Raw genomic sequence first — 9414 nt, 5'->3', positions numbered from 1 at the left:
ACATATCATATATTGTTCCATGTATGTATTTCATCCTTTTGGACATTAGACAATGGAACACCACAAACTAAACATTGTATTCTGGATCTGGTCTGACTAGGACAAAGAACAGTAAGATGTAACCTCTCCTGGAAATTATCTACTTGTTAATGTAGCATCAGGCCAGAATTCAGGAAGACTTTTAGTTCAAATCAAAATTTTTAGTGCCTCAGACACTAGTTGGGTGAGCCTGGGTAAGTCACTTAAATAGTTTGGCTCAGTTTCTTCATCTTTTAAGTGGGGATAACAACAGCACTTACTTCCGGGGTTGTTATGGGAATCCAATGAGATAATCATTTGTAAAGTGCTTTTTAGCTATTTCTGGGATTGTATGGTAGCTTTTTTTCCCTGCAGTTTTCATATAATGGTTCATATTCTTTGCAGATCTTTTCCATAAGACTTGCTTAGCCCTCCTTCTGACCTGAGCTTGTCAAGTTGAATTTTTCTTAAGGACTTAATGTTAGAATTCCAATCCTTGGGTTTAGAGATAAATCAACCTCACTTTCAAATGATCAATCAATTGCCAAGTGTTATCAATTCTACCTCTACAATATCTCCTACACACAGCCCCTTTTCTTCACTCCCATGGCTGCTATCAGTAGGATTAAAAGATCATAGATGTAGATCTGGAAGGGATTTGCAGACATTTAGTACAATCTCCCTCATTTTTTTACCTAGCAATCCTCAGTACACAAGGACTATCTAATTCTAGGTAACATGCCCACTAAGCCCGCCTCAGTCATGAACCTCACTAGGTTGAAAACCATTTATAATCTATTTTTAGCTTTAAATCTTCCTGCTGGTCCAGCCAGAATGACTTTCTTCTCTTACACAGAGCATGATATCTCCATTTCTGTCCATTGCTGCAAACCTTCGAGGCACTTACTTCCCTTGCCTTTTTTTTTTTTTTTTAAACCCTTACCTTCCAGCTTAGAATCAATGTTAGGTACTACTGAGCAGTAAGGAGTAGGCAATTAGGGTTAAGTGACTTACTTGCCCAGGATGAAGTAATAGAGGCTGGATTGGAACTAAGGTCTTTCCAGACTCCAAGACCAGGACTCTAGCCACTGTGCTACCTTGCTGCTTCCTCACGATTAACCTTATTTTTGTTTTATATGTATTCTGTAAAATGGAAGGACAAAAAGAAAAATGAAAAAGATTGCTATTTAACATTTTTACTAAAGGATAGTGGAATCACTATACCCAATGTAACAGTACCAGTTATGCTTATAAAGGAGAGACAGCACTAAAAAAAAGTAGCTGGATTGGGGGCATGGGAAAAAATTATATTAGTATAACCAGTTCTATATAACTATACAAAATAATTTTGAGGGACATCTGCATGTGAACCAAGGGCATCCTTAAGGAGGGGAAAGTAAGGATAGTGTTTTATAAGCAATACTAAACCTTTTATCATTTGACAACTGAAAAAGAATATAAGAATGTTTTATTTATGCTTAATTCTTTGGTTACAAAAAAAATTTGATGCAGTAAAGCAAAAAAAAAAAAAAAAAAAAACCAACCAAACAACCCAAATTCAAAATACTACTTTAAAGATCCTTTGCCAGTAAGGTATCTCCCATGAGATAAAAGATATTTCAAAAGAATAATTTCAACTAGGCCCTAATCCTAACTAAGCAAGCTATGCACAGAAAAAAAAGCTTGCTAAACTTTTTGCCATTATGATGGAGAAAGTTCAGCACAGACTCCAGTTAAAGAGGAATTCTCTGGATGCTGAGGTCCTCTAGATGAAGCTATTGGCAAATGGCTTCATCATAACTGCATCGAACCTCAAAACAGCAAATATTCTGAGCCTGAGAGAGGAATGATAATAACTCAAAAATCTGTCTTGACCATCCACACAGAAAAGACCCAAGTGGCTAGAGCATGAAAATCTCTAGATTACAGTGTTCACAAAGACCTATCTTCTTAATAACAATATTCTGCCATTAAAGATTAATATCACCAAAAGGCAACAAAGAGGCATGGGTTCGGTGAGAATAGGTTGAAATACAACAAAAAGGAAATCCAAAGAATTAAGTAAAAGACTTCATCAAAGAACTGTATGATGGGAAGAGAAGATGGACTGTTCACATGGCGAGGACAAAGGACAACTAGTGGATAGTTTGTACTTCACTGGTACCCTTAAGATAACAGGAGAAATTCACCAGACATTGAGTAATGGACACCTACACCTTGTGAGGGACTTGAGGGAGAGCATGGATAAGGGTCATAAAGGATGGGCAGGCTGGGATGAGTTATGATAGGCATTGGTGGAGAGAATTTCCAGATTGATGGGATTGCAGATCCATTAGAGTTTTAAAATAAATTATGCGTAAATATTGTCTCTCCTTATAGATTATAAGCTTCTTGAGGGTAGGGAGTGTTTCATTTATGTCTTTAGAACCTCAGACCTTAGTACAGTAGCTGACAGATAATAAATGCTTGTTAATTGGTTATCCACACGAGGATAAAAGACCTTAAGATTCAAATCTTAACTGACTTGCAGCAAATCATTTGCCCTTTCCAAGCTTTAGCTTTCTTATCTATAAAAGGAAGTTTGGATTCAGTGCTTACTAAATTTTCTTCTACACAGTGGTATGTAAGTGTTTTAATACCTGACTTTAAAACTAAATGTAAATGTTTAACTTGGAAAAAAAACAAAAGAAAGATTACAGAAGATATTTTAAAATTTAATCTATATCACATTCTCCATCACTTAAGACTACACAATCAAAACAACAAAATAAAGCAAACCTTGATATTAGTCAGATTTTTGAGATGTGAACAAAAATTTAACCAGGGCCTCTCAGTCATCTACAGCACATCCTTCCATCTGTAAATCTGTTAAGACTATGATAAAAGGAAGGGGGAAGGTCCTGTATACCTGTGATTTGGTGGAAGGAACTCCCTGTGTAGAAACTCCCTCCACAGATTAGCAACTCTGCTAGAATTGGTAGCCTTAAGTATTAGGGATGTTAAGTTACTTAATGTATTTGTCAGAGAGGATTAGAGAACAAAGTCTTGTCTGCAAGACCAACATTCTATCCATGCCAGCCTGTCTCAAAGGTCTAGCTAAAATTCAGTTGTTATCTGCTATTACTAGTCTACAATCTTACTCAGTGTCATACAGGTAGCAAGTGGCTAGGCAGGGCTTTGAACTGAAGTCTTTTGACTAAATCCAAAACTTTCCACTCTCATTGCTTCTTCCTTTGGGATGAATTCAAAGTGTTTGGAAGGAAAAGGCTAAAGTTTAATTTTTGCAATAAAGTGTTGGAGATGTTGGGAGGACATCAATAGTATTCGAACCATTGGAAATATAGGTGGGAGCAGGATTAAAGAGGCTGATTTGGATGTATATAAGTGGTACCTGAAGTATAGGATTGGGGTAAATGAGGTGCAGGTTGTGAAGAAGCCCAAAGACAATTTTGAGAAATACCTAACTTAAAAGAATCGTGATCTGAAGGCAGCTGAGTGGCTCAGTGAATTGAGAGTCAGGTCCAGAGATGGGAGGTCCTGGGTTCGAATCTGGCCTCATACACTTCCTAGCTGGGTGACCCTGGGCAAGTCACAACCCCCATTACCTAACCCTTACTGCTCTTCTGCCTTAGAACCAATACTCAGTATTGATTCTAAGATGGAAGGTATGGGGTAAAAAAAAAAAGAAAGAATCGTGATCAAGAAAAAAAAAAAAAGATGGTTGGAGCAATACCAATAAGTTATTATTATTGGTCTGTACCCAAAGATCAGAGATAAGGGGAAAAGATTTACCTCTACTAAAATATTTTTGGCAGCTCATTTTGTAGTGGCAAAGATTAGGAGACTGAAGTGTTGTCCATCACTTGGGGAACTGAACAATTTGTGGTATATAGTTGTAATGGAATATTATCGTACCATAAAGAATAATGAATAGGATGAGTTCAGAAAAACCTGGAAAGACATGAATTAATGCAAAGAGAAGTGAGTAGAACCAGGAGAACAATGTATACAGTAACAAATAACAATCAACTGAAGGACTAAACTATCATCAGCAAAGCAAGTCTCCAAAATAACCACAATGGACTCATAATGAGAATACCATCCACAGCCAAAGGAGGGACTGTTGGAGTAAGCCTACCATCTTCTATATTTCCTACATGGGATTTCTATGAAATGTGTGACAAGGATCTTCTATCATGACATTGACAGCACGGAAATATGTATTACATGAAAGTGGGTATAACAGACTATTCACCACCTGGGGTAGGGAAGGTAGAGAAAAGAGGCAATCTACATTCTTAAATGTAAAAAAAAAAAAAAAAGTCAAAAAGTATTCCTACATATAATTGAAAAAAATTTAAAAATATTTTTGGGGAGGAATAAGAACCAGTGTAATGTGGTGTCTGGAAGAGCCAAGAGAAGAAAAAGTGTCCAGGACAAAAGCTACAGAGAAGCCAAGGTCTGAAGGGGGAAAAAAAATTAGACTTGGTCTTTTGGTGGGATATGGTATATATGGGGGAGGCCTTTACCTCTGCTGTGAGAGACAATTTCTGGGTTTGGATTCTTCATGTGCCTTGATCTACCAAGTAAAGGAAGGATTCCTATGTTTACACAATCCAAGTGTCATAATGCTCAATTACCCTGTTGGGTCATGAGGAAATGCTTAATCCCTATTGGGTGATTAATTGATGCTGTAAATTCCTTCATGTTTTTCTGCTGACTTGTATTGTTTATTGTATAAAAAGGCCCAACCCATATTCACTTTGAATCAACTTGGCCTAAAGGATTTCCCTACATCTGTCCATTATATTATGTATCCCAGAATTTAGGAGACCAAGGATCCTGGTGTTACTACTACGTGTATCCTTTCACCAACAAACATCTTGACTTGATCTACTAGTAGTGAGTTTGGCTGAATTTTCCTTGATTCACATTCCATAGTAGAGAAGTTCATCAGTATTAATCACTTATGACTTTTGAAAGAATAGTTTCAGAAATGGGGTGGGGATGGAAGACATTGTGCCAAGCCCTGTATTAAATTTCTGGGGATACAGATACAAAGAATGAAATAATTCATACTCATCAGAAGCTTCCATTCTAATGAGTGTTAAGTCCTGGGAAAAGTTACTATTAATCTTTTTTTTGGCCCTCCCAAACTTTTTGATTTTAAAAGTAAAAAGAGCTAGAGCTCTGGACTGTATCTCCCTGAGGCCATGGGTAAGGTCCTCCCTCTTTTAGTCCACCATGGTAGGAGATGGTACATGCCATTCTAAAAGTGCTTCTGTTGGGGACAGCTGGGTAGCTCAGTAGATTGAGAGCCAGGCCTAGAGACAGGAGGTCCTAAATTCAAATCTGACCTCAGACACTTCCCAGCCGTGTGACCCTGGGCAAGTCACTTGACTCCCATTGCCTAGCCCATACCACTCTTCTGCCTTGGAGCCAATACACAGTATTGAATACACAGGAAAGAAGGAAAGAAGGAAGGAAAGAAAGAAAAGTGCCTCTGTTACTCCCAATACCCACAAGACCTGCCTCTTCTCTGGCCTGAGATGTGAGTCTGACAATCAGAGACTCAGGAAATGAGCAATGTAGAGAAATAGAAGAAAACAATAGAACAAGAAATTGTTTTCTTTTCAAGAAATTTAAAGATATCATGGGGAAGGTTTGGGAGTAGAGAATAAGAATGAATTGTTTTGGACATGTTGAGTTTAAGACAACTGTAGGACATCCAATATGAGATGTTCAATAGGCAGTTACAGATAAAAAAAACTGGAAGGAGGAAAGGCTGGGCTACATAGAAATAAGGCGAGATTATCAAGAAAAATAACAAGAGGGAGAAAACAAAAGGGACCTTGAGGGGCATCCACGGTTAGGTGCAACTTGGATGAAGAAATGGCAGAAACTGAGAAGGAATGGTTAGCCAGGGAGAACCAGAGAGCAGTATAATGAAAACCTGTAGAAAAAGGAGAATCAAAGGAAGGCAGTGAATTGACTGTCAAAGGCTGTGAAGGGAACAAGGTTGAGGATTGAGAAAAAGCCATTAGATTTAACAATTAAGAGATCATTAGGAACTTTGGAGAGGGCACTTTCAGTTGAATGATGAGGCCAGAAGTCAGAAAAGAATTGAAAGGAAAAGAAATGGAGACACTGATTATAGAAGGTCTTCTCAAAGAGCTACAAAAGAGACATAGGACAATAGACAGCATGAAAGAAGAGATCAAGTGGGGCCTTTTTTTGAGGCTAGGGGAGATATGAGTAGTTGTAGGCAGCTGGAAAGCAGTCAGCAAAGATTACTGAGCAATAAAAGGGAGCAATCTGCTGGAAAAAAAAACAACAATGAAATGGGATCATTGGTAAGAAAGGCCATGTGAGATGGGCTGGAGGAGATAGTGGCAAAATGCTATGAGAACTGGAAGCAATCTCTTAACNATAGTTACATGGGTGTGGTCTTTTCAGGTCTACTTCCCCAATCATGTTCTCATCAACCCAAGTGTCCACGCAGTTGTTTTTCTTCTGTGTTTCTACTCCTGCAGTTCTTCCTCTGAATGTGGATAGTGTTCCTTTCCATAAATCCCTCCGAATTGTCTTGGGTCATTGCATTGCTGCTAGTACAGATGTCCATTACATTCGATTTTACCATAGTATATCGGTCTCTGTGTACAATGTTCTTCTGGCTCTGCTCCTTTCACTCTGCATCAATTCCTGGAGGTCTTTCCAGTTCACATGGAATTCCTCCAGTTTATTATTCCTTTGAGCACAATAGTATTCCATCACCAACATATACCACAATTTGTTCAGCCATTTCCCAATTGAAGGACATACCCTCATTTTCCAGTTTTTTGCCACCACAAAGAGCATGGCTATAAGTATTTTTGTGCAAGTCTGTTTATCTATGATCTCTTTGGGGCGCAATCCCAGCAATGGTATGGCTGGATCAAAGGGCAGGCATTCTTTTATCTCTCTTTGGGCATAGTTCCAAATTGCCCTCCAGAATGGTTGGATCAGTTCACAACTCCACCAGCAATGCTTTAATGTCCCAATTTTGCCACATCCCCTCCAACATTCATTACTTTCCCCTGCTATCATTTTAGCCAATCTGCTAGGTGTGAGGTGGTACCTCAGAGTTGTTTTGATTTGCATTTCTCTAATTATTAGAGATTTAGAACACTTTCTCATGTGCTTATTGATACTTTTGATTTCTTTATCTGAAAATTGCCTATTCATGTCCCTTGCCCATTTATTAATTGGGGAATGGCTTGATTTTTTATACAATTGATTTAACTCCTTGTATATTTGAGTAATTAGACCTCTGTCAGAATTTTTTGTTATAAAGATTTTTTCCCAGTTTGTTGTTTCCCTTCTGATTTTGGTTGCATTGTTTTCCCTTGTACAAAAACTTTTTAATTTAATATAATCAAACTTATTTATTTTACATTTTGTAATTTTCTCTAACTCTTGTTTGGTTTTAAAATCTTTCCTTTCCCAGAGATCTGACAAGTATACTATTCTGTGTTCACCTAATTTACTTACAGTTTCCTTCTTTATATTCAAGTCTTTCACCCATTCTGAATTTATCTTGGTGTATGGTGTGAGATGTTGATCTAAACCTAATCTCTCCCATATTGTTTTCCAATTTTCCCAGCAGTTTTTGTCAAATAGTGGATTTTTGTCCCAAAAGTTGGACTCTTTGGGTTTATCATACACTGTCTTGCTAACATCACTTACCCCAAGTCTATTCCACTGATCCTCCCTTCTGTCTCTTAGCCAGTACCATATTGTTTTGATGACAGCTGCTTTATAGTATAGCTTAATATCTGGTACTGCTAAGCCACTTTCCTTCATGTTTTTTTTTTCATTATTTCCCTTGATATTCTTGATCTTTTGTTCTTCCAAATAAACTTTGTTATAGTTTTTTCTAATGTAGTAAAAAATGTTTTTGGTAGTTTGATAGGTATGGCACTAAATACGTAAATTAATTTGGGTAGAATGGTCATTTTTATTATGTTAGCTCGTCCTACCCATGAGCACTCAATGTTTTTCCAATTGTTTTTAGATCTAGTTTTATTTTTTTGGAAAGTGTTTTGTAGTTATGTTCGTATAATTCCTGTATTTGTTTTGGTAGATAGATTCCTAAGTATTTTACATTGTCTAGGGTGATTTTAAATGGTGTTTCTCTTTCTACCTCTTGCTGCTCTAATGTGTTGGAAATATATAGAAATGCTGATGATTTATGTGCATTTATTTTGTATCCTGCAACTTTGCTAAAGTTGTTGATTATTTCTACTAGCTTTTTAGTTGATTCTCTAGGATTTTGTAAGTATACCATCATATCATCTGCAAAGAGTGACAGCTTAGTCTCCTCATTGCCTATTTTAATACCTTCAACTCTTTTCTTCTCTAATTGCTACTGCTAGTGTTTCTAGAACAATGTTAAATAATAGAGGTGATAATGGGCTTTCACACCTGATCTTATTGGAAAGGCTTCTAATTTATTCCCATTGCATATGATGCTTGTTGATGGTTTAAGATATATTATTATTTATTTATTATTATTCCTGTTGACTCCTTAGGAGCATAGGGCCGCAACCATCTCATGCCAGCGGACTCTGTTCTGGGCAACTTCCCCCAGCTGGGCCCATGTCATTCTGACTGTTTTTGTTTCATTTTCAGCAGATCTTCGCCAGGACTGTTTTGGTCTTCCAACTTTCCTCCTCCCTGAAGGGTTCCAGCACAATGCTTGTCTGGCTACGTTGTCTTCCGGTTTTCGTAGCATATGTCCTATCCATCTCCACTTATGTTTCTTTATGTCCTGACTAATGGGATCCTGGATTGTTCTTTCCCAGAGACTAGCATTGGAGATCTTTTCAGGCCATCTGATGTTCAAGATGTAGCGTAGACATCTGTTAACAAAGACCTGGAGTTTGTTGGTGTTAGCGCTCGTCACTCTCCAGCTTTCTGATCCATATAGGAGGACGGCCTTTACATTGGTGTTGAAGATTCGGAGCTTAGTGACGAGGGACAGTGCTTTGGAGATCCAGACAGACCGCAGGGTGTTAAATGCCTGTCTGGCTTTGTTGATTCGGTTTCTGATGTCCTCATCTGCTCCACAGTCCTTGCTGACTATGCTATCCAAATAGGTGAAGTGGTCCGTCTTCTTGATGTTTTCTCCCTGTAGTTGGATTGGCAGGTCCTGTCTGCTGTTGACTGTGATCACCTGGTCTTCTTCTTGTTGATCTTCAGACCTGTCTTCTCCGCTTCTTCAGAGAGTCATGCAAGTTTGGCTTGTGCATCCTGCTGCTTGTGAGAAAGGAGACAGATGTCATCTGCAAAGTCAAGGTCCTCAAGCTGTTTGGTATGAGTCCATTGGATGCCCGTATTGTTGTCCTTGGTAATTCT

This window comes from Gracilinanus agilis, chromosome 4 (genome assembly GCF_016433145.1).
Source record: "Gracilinanus agilis isolate LMUSP501 chromosome 4, AgileGrace, whole genome shotgun sequence".
Classification (NCBI taxonomy): Eukaryota; Metazoa; Chordata; class Mammalia; order Didelphimorphia; family Didelphidae; genus Gracilinanus; species Gracilinanus agilis.
The sequence above is the reverse complement of the archived record's forward strand: the minus strand, read 5'-3'. Positions refer to the sequence as shown.